Source organism: Apodemus sylvaticus, chromosome X (assembly GCF_947179515.1).
Source record: "Apodemus sylvaticus chromosome X, mApoSyl1.1, whole genome shotgun sequence".
Classification (NCBI taxonomy): Eukaryota; Metazoa; Chordata; class Mammalia; order Rodentia; family Muridae; genus Apodemus; species Apodemus sylvaticus.
The window spans coordinates 21,018,551-21,034,019 of record NC_067495.1 but is presented as its reverse complement, the minus strand read 5'-3'; the positions used below and the strand labels follow the sequence as shown (position 1 = coordinate 21,034,019).

Here is a 15,469-nt window from a genome sequence, read left to right as displayed (position 1 = left end):
ACCCCCGAATTTTCTGACTTGCATTCCCCTATTCTAGAGAACCGAGCGTTCACAGCACCCATGGTCTCTCCTCTCATTGGTGTCTGAAAGGGTCATCTTCTGCTACATATGTAGCTGGAGCCATGGGTTCCTCCATGTATATTCTCTGGTAGGTTGTTTAGACCCTAGGAGCTCTTGGGGTATTGGTTGGTAGATATTATTGTTCCTTCTGCAGGGCTGAAAACCTATGTATCTCCTTGGGTCCTTCCTATAGTTGCTCCATTGGGGAGCCTATGTTCATTCTGTTGGTTGGATGTGAGCCAAGAGAGGCTTTCTTTGACAAGTCGTTTTGTTTTCTTTACCCAAAGACACCGTCCTTCCTCATAAAACTCCTCTGGAGAACAAGCATAACTGGTTTTGATATGACTGTCAGGAATCTAGTTTCTGTTTCTTAGCTCTACTTAGCTGCCTGATTCTTATAGTCCCTAACAGGATATTGAGAGAGATTTTTGCAGGGAAAATATGAAATGCTAACTGTGACCAGGCTCCATCATGTTCTAATTTACATTTCAGAAGAATGGGTGTCCTTGAAAGTCAGTAAATCCAGTTTGAGGGTGGCAACCCAATCATTCCTTTGGCTCCTTGTGAAAACTCTTCAGCACACTTGCTGCTTTTAAAGACAGAAAACTTAGTATGCAAATCTGCTTTTACAAAATGACTTGGAATAGATAATCCTCTGTGTTTTGGTCAGGATTGTCAGAGCTCCAATGATATCAAGTGAAGACCTTCCTGCCATCTTTTCAAAGATAAGTACTCCAAGAGTGGACTGAACCATAACACTGAAGCCATAATCTTCTCATAAGATCTCAGGAGCAATGTAATTGAGAGTACTGCAGAAAGTGCTGGTTGTATCTCCAGGACATAAACCTTCCTTACACATGCCATAGTTCATGAGTTTAATGTGTCATTCAGAGTACAGCAGTACATTGTCCAGCTTTCAATCTCTATAAATTATCCCCTGCTCATGAAGATAATTTATTGTTAGACTGATTTTTCAGAGTAAAACATGGCATGTTCTTCAGGAAGATTTTATTATTGCTGCATATGAAATATGAGATCCCCTCAATTTACATATTCTATGACACAAACAGCCTGCTTTCTGTCTGGAAGCAAGAATGCAGCCCAACAAAAAAAGGATGATTGTACCCCTGCTCAAACACATAATTCTCTGTCTATACCCAATCAATATCCTTATCGTCACTGATGAGCTCCTTCTTCACAACTTTTATGACAGAAATGCAATCTGTTTTTTCCACTGAATGATCTTTTATTAATTTTTATTAGATATTTTCATAACTTACATTTCAAATGTCATCCCTTTACTGGTTTCCCATCCAGAAACCCTCTATCCCATAACCCCTCCTCCTTGATCACTAACCCAACCATTCCCCCTTCCCTGCCTTGGTATTTCTCTATATTGTGGCATCAAGTTTTCTCAGGAGCAAGGACCTCTTCTTCGTTTGATGTCCAACAATACCATCCTCTGCTACATATGCAGCTGGATCCATGAGTCCCTCCATGTGTACTCTTTAGTTGGTGGATTAATTTCTGCTAGCTCTGGGAGTACTGCTTGGTGTTCATATTGTTGTTCCTCCAAAGGGGCTAAAAGCTCCTACAGCTTTTCTGATCCTTTCTCTAGCTCCTCTTTGGGAACCTTGTGCTCAGCCCAATGGTTGGTTGAGGGCATCCACATCTATATTTGCCAGTTACTGGCAGAGCTTCCCAGGTGACAGCTATATCCGATTTCTGTCAGCAAATGCTTGTTGGTATCTACAATAGTGTCTCCTTTATGCTCTTGGTAACAGCATAAAGGATGAATCTCCAGGTGGCACAGTCTCTGGGTGATCTTTCCTTCAGTCTATGTCCCACACTTTGTCTCTGTATCTCTTCTCATGATCATTTTGTTGTCTCATCTAAAAACAACCAAAGTATCCATACTTTGGTCTTCCTTCACCTTGAGCTTCATTTTGTCTGTGAATTGTATCTTGGGTATTCTGAGCTTCTGGGCTAATATCCACTTATCAGTGAGTGAATACCAGGTGTGTTCTTTTGTGATTGGGTTACCTCACTCAGGATGATATTTCCTACTTCCAGCCATTTGCCTGAGAATTTCATGAATTCATTGTTTTTAATAGCTGACTAGTACTCGACTATGTAAATGTACAACATTTTCTGTATTCATTCCTCTGTTGAGGGATATCTGAGTTCTTTCCAGCTTTAAGATATTATAAATAAGGCTGCTATGGACATAGTAGAGCATGTGCCCTTATTACATGTTGGAAAGTCTTCTGGGTTTAGGCCTAGTAGTGATAGGCATAAACCCAGAAGACTCTCCAACATTTTTAATAGGGTTATTTGATTCTCTGGATTCTAACTTGAGTTCATTGTATACATTGGATATTAGCCCTCTATCAGATGTAGGGTTGGTAAAGATCTTTTCCCAATTTGCTAGTTGCAATTTTGTCCGATCGACAGTGTACTTTTACTTACAAAAACGTTGTAAATTTATGAGGTCCCATTTCTCTATTCTTGATCTTAGAGCATAAGCTATTGGTGTTCTGTTCAGGAAATTTTCTCCTTTTCCCATGTCTTCACAGCTCTTCCCTAATTCCCTTTCTATTAGTGTCAGTGTATGTGGTTTTATGTCGGGTCCTTGATCCACTTGGACTGACTTGAGCTTTGAACAAGGAGATAAGAATAGATCGATTCGCATTTTTCTGCATGCTAACCTTCAGTTGATCCAGCACGAATTGTTGAAAAGGCTATGTTTTTTCCACCCGATGGTTTTAGCTCCTTTGTCAATGATCAAGTGACTGTAGGTGTGTGGATTCATTTCTGTGTCTTCAACTCCATTCCACTGATCTACCTGCCTGTCACTGTACCAATACCATGCAGTTTTTTATCAAAATTACTCTGTAGTAGAGCTTGATTCTTTTATTGTTGAGAATAGTTTTTGCTATCCTGAGTCTTTTTATTATTACAGATGAACTAGAAAACATTGACACAACAATCTAAGAAAATGCAAAAATGTGATCTGTTGTTTTTAATCAATCCAAGAGTACTTTGCTGTACCTTCCTCTCCCTAAAACTTGAAGCAAATTGAAACACTGCACACTTAGACTCCATGACGCTTTACCACTCTTCCTTGTATTCATTGCCTCCTTTTCTTCACCAAATTGATCCAAACTCTCATGACTTGAAAGATTATATGGAATTACTATCTGTGCATGGTCTGGATTCATGAATGACATCATGGGTTTCAGTTGCAAAGAATGCTTCCCACACTCAATTGAGACCAGATTGTGGCACTTCTTATGAACCAGCAGCTTTCAGTTGATGCATTTATATCCTTGTCGTCCAAGTCTCCAGATTCTTTCTGTGAAGATGGAATGGTGGACCCACCTGGTGAAACTTTTAGCTTGAAAAGTGTGTAAGCAAAAATATATTTTAATATTTAGGCTGAACTGAAGGTTTTTGCACATGAATAAATTGCTAGGTTGATAATTGCACTATGAAGCAGAGAAATTAACACAATTGTCAACATTTATGATATTCATAGACATGTTTTATTAATTGATCTACTTACCCACATATAAAATGTTTTGGTCTATATTTCTTATATTTTATTTCTTTGAAAAGGCAGAAAACTCATAGAATGTTAAAATAAATCATCATGCAACTCCTGGACTTTAAAATAAATGTTTCTTCTTTCATGCAAAAATAAAACAGAAAAGAAGGAAAAGAAAAGAATAGAAAAGAAAATGAAAGTACAGAAAAATGTGTGTGTCCATTTGCACAATACAGCTTTCTTCCCTGGTGTGCCCCTCTGCTATAAACAAATTTTTTTTTCTGTGCGTCAGGCATTCCATGATGCTATAGTACATGGAAACATATGGATCAAGAGTTCTGAATCTGCACAAAACAAAAAAAAATATTAAAAGCAGTAAGGGAAAAAGGTCAAGAAACACATCTCATCAGAGACTGTGAAAGCTAGAAGATTCTGGCAAGATGCTATAGAGACCTTAAGAGAACACAAATGCCATCCCAAGCTCTTATACCCAGCAAAACTCTCAATTATCATAGATGGAGAAACTAAGATATTCTATGAGGAAACCAAATTCATACAATATGTTTCCACAAATCCAACACTACAAAGGATAATAGGTGGAAAACACAAACACAAGGAGGGAAACAACACCCTAGAAAAAGCAAGAATGAAATCTTCTTTTAACAAACTCAAAAGAAGATAACCAAGCACACATAAAAATAACATCAAAAAAAAAAAAAAACCAGGAAGCAACAACCCCTATTCCTTAATCTTTCTTAACATCAATGGACTCAATTACCCAATAAAAAGACATAGAAAAACAGACTGGATAAATAAACAGGACCCAACATTTTGCTGCATACAGGAAACACACCTCAGTGTCAAAAACAGACACTACCTCAGAGTATAGGGCTGGAAAACAATTTTTTGAACAAATGGTCCCAAGAAACAAGCTGGAGTAGCCATTATTATATCAAATAAAATCAACTTTCAACCAAAAGTTATAAAAAATAATACGGAAGGAGACTTCATACTCATCAAAAGAAAAAAAAATCTACCAAGACGAACTCTTAATTCTGAATATCTATGCTCCAAATGATAGGGTACCCACATTCATAAAAGAAACATTACTAAATCTCAAAGTATACATTGCACATCACACAATAATAGTGGGAGAATTCAACACCCAACTCTCATCAGTGGATTGATCATGGAAACACAAACTAAGCAGAGATACATTGAAACTAACAGAAGTCATGAACCAATTGGATTTAACAGATATCTATAGAACATTTCATCCAAGAACAAAAGAATGTACCTTCTTCTTAGTACTTCATGGTACCTTCTCCAAAACAGACCACATCATTGGTCACAAAGCAGGCCTCAACAGATACAAGAAGACTGAAATAATCCCATGCATTTTATCAGGTTACCACAGACTATACCTGTTCTTCCATAGCAACACAAACAACAGAAATCCCACATACACACGGAAGCTGAACATTGTCATACTCAATGATAGCTCCGATAAAGAAGAAATAAAGAAAGAAATTAAAGACTCTATAATTTAATGAAAATGAAGACACAACATATGCAAACTTAGAGACACAGTGTATGCAGTGACAGGAGGAAACTCAGCTCTGATTGCCTCCAAAAAAACTGGAGAGAGTATAAACTGCCAGTTTAACAGTACACCTAAAAGTTCTAAAACAAAAAGAAAATACACCCAAGAGGAGTAGACAGCAGGATACAGTCAAACTCAGGGCTAAAATCAACCATATAGAAACAAAAAGAGCTATCCTAAGAATCAACCAAAATAAGAGCTGGTTCTTTGAGAAAATAAACAACATAGATAATCCCTTAGCCAGAAAAACCTGAGGGCACAGAGACAGTATCCAAATTAACAAAATAAGATATAACAACAGAAACAGGAAGTCCAAAAATCATCAGATCCTACTACAAAAAACCTATATTCAACAAAACTGCAAAATGTGGAGGAAATGGACAATTTTCTAGACAGATACCAAATACCTAAGTTAAGTCAAAATCAGATACACTATATAAACTGTCTCATAACTCCTAAAAAATAGAAGCAGTCATTATAAGTCTTCCAACCAAACATAAAAGCCCAGGACTAGATGGGTTTAGTACAGAATTCTATCAGACCTTCAAAGAAGATATAATACCAATAATTTTCAAACTATTCAACAAAGTAGAAACAGAAGGAACACTACCAACTTGTTCTATGAAGACACCTTTACACTGTGTATTCTCCCTTGGAGATGGAAAAGTTTCTGTCTAATCAGAAACTTGTCACAATTTGCGTTCATAAAGGCTTTAAGAGATTTTTTTCTATCATGTTTAGTGTTCCAAATAGATTTTAAAACCTTCTTCAGTGCATATTACTTTTAGCTTCAGAAGATATCATATATAATTAAGACTATTTAAATATTATAAATTATTTTGATGACAAAATATCAATACTGAGTTGTATATTTTAAAGTAAATTTCATTGGTTTAATAAAAAAATAATGATGTAGGGAAAAAAAGATTTCAGAATCCTGGTTCAGTTCACACAGCCTGAAAGCCTCCTCTAACTCCAACTGAAAAGACACTGTATTCTGGTCTCTTTATCATCTATCCATTTCTTGGTTAAGGGCTGTTCATTGCCAAAAGAACACATATCTCAAACCTCACTGCAAAGTCCTTCAAAGGATATGGAAGGTTCAAAATGTGTTATCATAATATCCATGCAGTAGTAGGATTTCACCTGGACTTGGTGGGAATGGTCTCCACTGAAAATGCATGTGACCATGAGGGACATGGTACTGCTTTTCCTCTGGGTCGGCATCTTCTCATGCCTACATCTCTCCATTTGAGGCTAAGAATGCTGGGGTAGTACTGGGTGCAGCAAGGGTCTCGCCATCCTGAGTCTGTCAGGAAGCTGTGGCTGCTCACCTCGCTGACCAACACTTTAATTTAATTCTTTATCAAGCTTGAAGGAACTAGAAGAGACAAATCCCTTTAGAGATGCTTGGGCTTTCTTTCTTTTTTTTTTTTTTTTTTTTTTTTTGGCGGGGGGGGGGTGGTGGTGAAAGAGCGATTATCTACTTCTTTTTTTTTTTATTCGATATAATTTATTTACATTTCAAATGATTTCCCTTTTCTAACCCCCCCACTCCCCGAAAGTCCCGTAAGCCCCCTTCTCTTCCCCTGTCCTCCCACCCACCCCTTCCCAGTTCCCCATTCTGGTTTTGCCGAATACTGTTTCACTGAGTCTTTCCAGAACCAGGGGCCACTCCTCCTTTCTTCTTGTACCTCATTTGATGTGTGGATCATGTTTTGGGTATTCCAGTTTTCTAGGTTAATATCCACTTATTAGTGAGTGCATACCATGATTCACCTTTTGAGTCTGGGTTACCTCACTTAGTATGATATTCTCTAGCTCCATCCATTTGCCTAAGAATTTCATGAATTCATTGTTTCTAATGGCTGAATAGTACTCCATTGTGTAAATATACCACATTTTTTGCATCCACTCTTCTGTTGAGGGATACATGGGTTCTTTCCAGCATCTGGCAATTATAAATAAGGCTGCTATGAACATAGTAGAACATGTATCCTTATTACATGGTGGGGAGTCTTCTGGGTATATGCCCAGGAGTGGTATAGCAGGATCTTCTGGAAGTGAGGTGCCCAGTTTTCGGAGGAACCGCCAGACTGCTTTCCAGAGTGGTTGTACCAATTTGCAACCCCACCAGCAGTGGAGGAGTGTTCCTCTTTATCCACACCCTCTCCAACACCTGCTGTCTCCTGAATTTTTAATCTTAGCCATTCTGACTGGTGTAAGATGAAATCTTAGGGTTGTTTTGATTTGCATTTCCCTAATGACTAATGAAGTTGAGCATTTTTTAAGATGCTTCTCCGCCATCCGAAGTTCTTCAGGTGAGAATTCTTTGTTTAACTATGTACCCCATTTTTTAATAGGGTTGTTTGGTTTTCTGGAGTCTAACTTCTTAAGTTCTTTATATATATTGGATATTAGCCCTCTATCTGATGTAGGATTGGTGAAGATCTTTTCCCAATTTGTTGGTTGCCGATTTGTCCTCTTGATGGTGTCCTTTGCCTTACAGAAACTTTGTAATTTTATGAGGTCCCATTTGTCAATTCTTGATCTTAGAGCATACGCTATTGGTGTTCTGTTCAGAAACTTTCTCCCTGTACCGATGTCCTCAAGGGTCTTCCCCAGTTTCTTTTCTATTAGCTTTAGAGTGTCTGGCTTTATGTGGAGGTCCTTGATCCATTTGGATTTGAGTTTAGTACAAGGAGACAAGGATGGATCAATTCTCATTCTTCTGCATGCTGACCTCCAGTTGAACCAGCACCATTTGTTGAAAAGGCTATCTTTTTTCCATTGGATGTTTTCAGCCTCTTTGTCGAGGATCAAGTGGCCATAGGTGTGTGGGTTCATTTCTGGATCTTCAATCCTGTTCCATTGATCCTCCTGCCTGTCACTGTACCAATACCATGCAGTTTTTAACACTATTGCTCTGTAGTATTGCTTGAGGTCAGGGATACTGATTCCCCCAGATTTTCTTTTGTTGCTGAGAATAGTTTTAGCTATCCTGGGTTTTTTGTTGTTCCAGATGAATTTGATAATTGCTCTTTCTAACTCTGTGAAGAATTGAGTTGGGATTTTGATGGGTATTGCATTGAATCTGCATAGTGCTTTAGGCAAAATGGCCATTTTAACTATATTGATTCTACCGATCCATGAGCATGGGAGGTTTTCCCATTTTTTGAGGTCTTCTTCTATTTCCTTCTTCAGAGTCTTGAAGTTCTTGTCATACAGATCTTTCACATGTTTGGTAAGAGTCACCCCAAGATACTTTATACTGTTTGTGGCTATTGTGAAGGGTGTTCTTTCCCTAATTTCTTTCTCAGCCTGCTTATCCTTTGAGTATAGGAAGGCCACTGATTTGCTTGAGTTGATTTTATAACCTGCCACTTTGCTGAAGTTGTTTATCAGCTGTAGGAGCTCTCTAGTGGAGTTCTTTGGGTCACTTAGGTAGACAATCATGTCGTCTGCAAATAATGATAGTTTGACTTCTTCCTTTCCAATTTGTATCCCTTTGACCTCCTTATGTTGTCGAATTGTTGGGCTTGCTTTCAAACACAGCAACTCTTATAAAGTAAAACATTTAATTGGGGCTTTCCTACAATTCAAATATTTAGTCCATTTTACCATGGCAGTAAGTAGAATGCCATGTAGGCAGATGTGCTGGAGAAGTAATTGATAGTTCAAAATCTGTATTCGCAGGCAGCAGAAGATATTGTGAGCCACAATGGGCTTAGCTTGAACATTTGAGATCTCAAAGCCCACCCCACAATCACACACTTTCAGCACCAAAACCATACCTACTCCAAGTAGACCATACCTCCTAATAGTTCAAACCCTGGCAATCAAAAATTTAAGTCTATGAGCATATACTGGCCATATTTATTAAAACCATATAGCTTACTTCCTCTGTTGAATTACCCAGATACAACCATCACTGCATCATATGCATCCTCCAACCCTGCCTGTGGATGCACAGACCATTCTTCAGATATAACACATGGAGTGAACTTAACCTAACTGGACATTGACCTCCCTAATGTCCATGCCTAATTTTTCCATTGCTACTATCCTAAGTCATAACTCTGTGTGTAAACAAAATGCATTAATTTGTATAATAATGCTCCCAAAAATCTCTCATTCCAGTGCCATGCTCATACTCCCTGGCTTTGCCCTTGTGACACAGCTTCTACAGAGGACTCCTCTGTTGAATATTCCCAGAAATATCCTGCCTCAATGTGGTTACAATCTTAGAATTTTGTCCTGTATTACACACTGTCCTGCAGACTTGGATGATATGTTGAGAAGATTCTAGTCTCTAAGAGAAATCCAGCCTCCCCTGTAGACCTATCTGTGGTTACACAATAGCTTTTTTCTGGTCTGTGCCATAGCACCACCTATACCTATGTAATCTCTACTATGCAGGACCTAGGTTTGGAAGGAGCATTCAGTTTTCTGTTCCTCTGGTAAACTCTAAGGAACACTGGCTGGTAATACCATCTCACATACCCAGGCTTAGTCTTCTGTCAGTGATCTCCTACAGAGAAATTCTTTGAGTTTCCTAAGAACACAGCTAGTCTTTATATTATCTCAATAGGAGGCTCAAATCTCTTCCTGAACCCTCTGGATCCACCTTTCCCATGAGCCCCCTCCTCAAACATGCCCTCTGTACACTGCCCATCCTTATCATTGATGCATATGTCACACTGGCTTTATATTCTAAACTCTCTGATATTGCTCAAGAGGGCCTTACACAAACATCAAGGAATGTTTTAAATAGTCGGATGTATACAATGTTTGCCTGCTAATCTTTCCAGAGTGTGATCTTACAGCTTCAATGCAACATTCCAAGTTCCCTTCATGTCCCTGGCATACTGCACAGGTTTTCCATGGGGACTGCCTCCAGAACCAATCCTGTTTCATCTTTCTGAATATCAGGCTTAGCTTTTGATATATACAACTTGCATAACATTTACCTCCATGACATTATCTTTGAGAATCACATGAATGCCAGTCCTGCACTCCAAAGCCTAGAAATGGACATGCCATTTCTGCACCAGCTTCCCCTTATTATTGCCAAGAATCTAGCCTGCCTGGCCATACTCACACTTTGAGTTCTAACCCTCTCTAATTTCTAGCAAAAATTATGCAATGTAATTTCTTCAGAGTTGGCATGCTACCACTACACTCATAGTCCCAGTCCTGTCTTGTAGCTCCATAGTTGTCTCCATCTGTTTCATGCCTCTAAATCCAAGCTTTCCTGATTCTTCACAAACTACCCCACCCAATTTTGGTGTGTACAAATCATATAATGTCTCATCAGCTGATGTTCAAGAGCCTTTCCTTCTAAAAACTATATGTAAGCTAAAACCTCAACAGGGAACAGTTATTACACTGCTGTATGAAGACATGTACATATTCATATCTCCAAAGTATGGAGTTGGAAATCTTACCCTTGGCACTGCCAATAGTGTGGTGTAGGAAGGCATACTGTGCACTATGGACACCATTGCCATATGTAGCTTTGGTATCGTGGATAGTGGTTTGTCATCTGGACAAAATGTAGATTTATATGAAAAGAGGGAATCTTGCATGAGGCAATGCCTTCTTGAGAATAGCCTGTAGGAAAGTCTTCCATTTTTTATTTAGTGGATGATTTAGGATGTTTCAGCACACTGTGCATGGTACCAACACCTTGTAGGTCATTTCTTAATGTATCCGACTTCAGGTGCCCCTGAATAGCAGGGCAGTAAGCTATATTATTTCATGATTTCTACTTCAGTTTTTGCTCCATATTCTCACCATTTTCTGACCTAAGTTCTTTCCAAGACAGCCTGTGAAGCTTCTGCCCTGTTTTCTCTCAAGGATTCTTCCAGAATGAAGCCTATCTGTGCTTTCTCCACACTTGAAGTCTCAGATCAACACAGATGAGGTTTTACCATCCTGGTGAGATTAACAGAAACATTTGTGCCAGTCTCATCCATATTCTTTCAAGCCTAGATCTGGTAGCAACACTGACTCTGTTCAGATGAACTCTGGTGAACTACCCTGGAATCAAGAAATCTGTACTATGCCCACACTATAAAGTATAGCTCTGGTTGCATACTGCATGCTAGCTTTGCCAGAATAGTTTTGATAATCTCTCAAGTACACAGTCTTAAGCTTAGGTCCCCCAAACCAGTACATTTATCCACATTCCCTGTGTAGTTTCCTCTGGAACCAGCTTGCTTATGCCATCTCTAGATTTCCATGCTTATCTCCCATGGACAAATCATGTAACACTGACATGATAAATTCTGTGGACTTTGGCCTGCAACTGCTCTTTCTTTCCTATCAGTACTGGCTCAGCACCCAGATCTTTGTAAATTTCCTGATTAGTTCACCTATTAGTGAACTTGTATATGCTGTTTCAGATTAAGAAGTGTACTGGCTGGCTTTGAGTGTCAACTTGACACAACTTTCACAGAGAAAGGAGTTTCAGTTGGGGAAGTGCTTCCATGAGATCCAACTCTGAGGCATTTTCTCAATTAGTGATCAGAGGGGAGGGCCCCTTGTTAGTGATACCACCTTTGGGCTGGTAATATTGGGTTTTATAAGTGAGTAGGCTGAGCAGGCCAAGGAAAGCAAGCCAGTAAGAAGCATCGCTCCATGGCCTCCGCATCAGCTCCTGATTCCTGACCTGCTTGAGTTCCAGTCCTGACTTCCTTTAGTGATGAACTGCAATGTGGAAGTGTAAGCTCAATAAACCATTTCCTCCCCAACTTGCTTCTTGATCATGATGTTGTACGGGAATAGAAACCCTGACTAAGAAAAGAAGCTTTGATAAATCCATGCAAATCACATAAAGTATTTACTTTGCTACCAAATATCTTCCTTCAAAGCACCATTCTTAACTCCCAGACTATGCTCAGGTCACACAGCACCTGCAATGGACTTTCTGTTCTGTAGTCCAAGAATCAATCACACACTTGCTTTCTGCACTCTATGACTTGTCATGGATATTCAGACTGTGGAAATTCTTTGCCTGGTGTTCAACCTGTAATATTTCCTGCTATTGTCATCCTTCATGTCCAGGTCTATCTCCAGAGAGAGAGCATCTGTGCTGGATGTACACAGTGAGTTCTCTCATAGTGCAGCCCACTTGTGTCAAATTAATACTCTAGATCTAATTTGAGCTCACTGTTTTTGCCTGGTGAGCTCTCCTAAGCAACATCTGCCAGAAGCAACACCACCCTCTAATAGTTAGCTTTTGGCAGTCCCCTCTTATACCAAATTTTCCTAGTGAATTCCACAAGAGTCAGGCCACCATTTATCATGTCCATACTCCCAGGCAAAGGTCTCTATAAACCTGAATTTTCTTCTTCTACTCAAAAAATACTTATCAATCAAAATTTCTCATTCCCTCCCATGGTTACATTCTCTCCTGTTACACCAGTGATGATTTTCCCTGGTAATGATGTCAAATGCAAAAACACTTGTACATGTGAATTTCTTCAAGTGAAAATTCTTTATTTAGCTTTGTACCCCATTTTTAACAGGGTTATTTGGTTCTCTGAGGTTTAACTTCTTGAGATCTTTGTATATATTGGATATTAGCTCTCTGTTGGATGTAGGGTTGGTAAAGATCTTTTCCCAATTTGTTGGTTGCTGTTTTGTCCTTTTGATGGTGTCCTTTGCCTTACAGAAACTTTGTGATTTTATGAGGTTGCATTTGTCAATTCTTGATCTTAGAGCATAAGTTATTGGTGATCTGTTCTGCTTCTCTGCACAGGTTAGCTAAAACTATTCTCAACAGTAAAAGAACTTCTGGGGGAATTAGTATCCCAGACCTCAAGCAATACTACAGAGTAATAGTGTTAAAAAAAACTGCATGGTATTGGTACAGTGACATTCAAGTGGACCAATGGAATAGGATTGAATACCCAGAAATGAACCCACACAGCTATGGCAAATGGATGGAGCTAGAGAACATCATACTAAGTGAGGTAACCCAGACTCAAAAGGTGACTCATGGTATGCACTCACTAATAAGTGGATATTAACCTAGAAAACTGGAATACCCCAAACATAATCCATACATCAAATGAGGTACAAGAAGAAAGGAGGAGTGGCCCCTTGTTCTAGAAAGACTCAGTGAAGAAGTATAGGGCAAAACCAGAACGGGGAAGTGGGAAGGGGTGGGTGGGAGGACAGGGGGAGAAAAGGGGGCTTATGGGACTTTCGGGGAGTGGGGGGCTAGAAAAGGGGAAATCATTTGAAATGTAAATAAAAAATATATCGAATAAAAAAAAAGACAAAAAAAAAAAAGAAGAAGAAAGAAATACAGGAGAACATGGGTCAAGAGGTAGAAGCTGTTAAAGAGGAAATACAAGAATCCCTTAAAGAAATACAAGAGAATAAGGATCAAAAGGTAGAAGCCCTTAAAAAGAAACCCAAAAATCCCTTAAAGAAATATGGGAGAACATGGGTCAACAGGTGGAAGCCATTAAAAAGGCAACACAAAAGTCCCATAGGGAATTATGGGATAATATGGGTCAACATGCAGAAGTCCTTAAAAAGGAATCACAAACATTCCTTGAAGAATTTCAGGAAAAAACAAGCCAACAAGTGAAGGAGCTGAATAAAACTATGCAGGATTTAAAAAAGGAAATAGAAACCATAAAGAAATTGCAAAGTGAGAGATATCTGAAGATAGAAAACCTTGGAAAGCATTCAGGAGTAATAAACACAAGCATCAACAACAGAACACAAGATATAGAAGAATCTCGGATGCTGAAGATTCCATAGAAAACATTGATTCAACAGTCAAAGAAAAGCAAAATACAAAAAGCTTGAAACCCAAAACATCCAGGAAATCCAGGACACAATGAGAAGAACAAACGTAAGGATTATAGGTATAGAAGAAAACAAGGATTTACATCTTAATATATTCAACAAAATTATAGAAGAAAACTTCCTTAACCTACAAGAAGCCACAGAACTCCCAAAAGCGTGGACCAACGCAGAAATTCCTCCCATCACATATTAATCAAAACACCAAATGCACTAAACAACAACAACAACAACAAAAAGAATACTAAAAGCAGTAAGAGAAAAAGGTCGGTGCACCTGGAGGCAGGTGGGTCAGCACCACAGAGCTTAGGTTCCAGTCCCGAGGCCTCTGGCGGGAGCCTTCAGAAATCTGCTTTGGGATCCAGAACAGCCTGGGCTACAACACCACATCTCCAGGCTCTGCAAGAGGCCAGAGGGGCACCCAGGAGGCTGGCTGGGAGGAGTCAGTGTGCTCTGGTGAGTCCAGCAGGCCGCAGGCAGGAGTCTTCAGGTATCTGCTTCCGGATCTGAACAACCTGGGCCACAGCACTTGGTCTCCAGGCAGTGCAGGAGTTCAGCAGTGCACCAGAGGCTACCTGGGAAGAGGCAACTTGCACTGGTGAGTCCAGCATTGGCAAGACCAACTAACACCAGTGAGAACTAGATGGCAAAAGGCAAACGCAGGAACGTCACTAACAAAGATCAAGGCAATATGGCAGCATCTGAACCCAATTCTCCTTTAACAGCATGTCTTGGATACCCCATCACACCAGAAAAACAAGATTTGGATTTAAAATCACTGGCCATGATGCTGGTAGAGGAACACATGAAGGACATACATAAAGAAATTCAGGGGAAAATGGATCAAAAGTTAGAAGCCCTTAAAGAGTAACACAAAAATCAATGAAAGAAATTCAGGATAATACAAAAGCCAATAAGGAAGAAATGCAAAAATCACTTAAAGAAATACAGGAGAACTTTGGTCAACAGGCTGAGGTCATGAAAGAGGAAACACAAAAATCTCTTGAAGAATTACATGAACGCACAAACAAAAAAGTGAAGGAGCTAAGCAAAACCATCCAGGATCTAAAATCAGAAGTAGAAACAACTAAGAAAACTCAATGAGAGAAAACTTTGGAGATAGAAAGCCTTGGGAAGAAATCAGGGGACATAGATGCAAATATCAACAACAGAATACAAGAGATAGAAGAAAGAATCTCAGATGCTGAAGATACCATAGAAACCATGGACTCAACAGTTAAAGAAAATGCAAAATGCAAAAAGCTTGTAACTCAAAACATCCAGGAAATCCAGGACACAATGAGAAGACCAAATCTAAGGATTATAGGCATAGATGAGAGTGAAGATTTACAACTTAAAGGGCCATCAAATATCTTCAATAAAATTATGGAAGAAAACTTCCCTAACCTAAAGTGAGATATGCCCATGAATAT

The 15,469-nt window shown here is 39.2% G+C and overlaps 1 pseudogene; it reads right to left on the bottom strand.

The window, feature by feature from the left end:
- Nucleotides 1-509: 509 nt before the first annotated feature.
- On the bottom strand, nt 510-6,437 carry LOC127674390 (protein kinase C iota type-like; annotated as a pseudogene).
- Between the last annotated feature and the right edge of the window lie 9,032 nt (nt 6,438-15,469).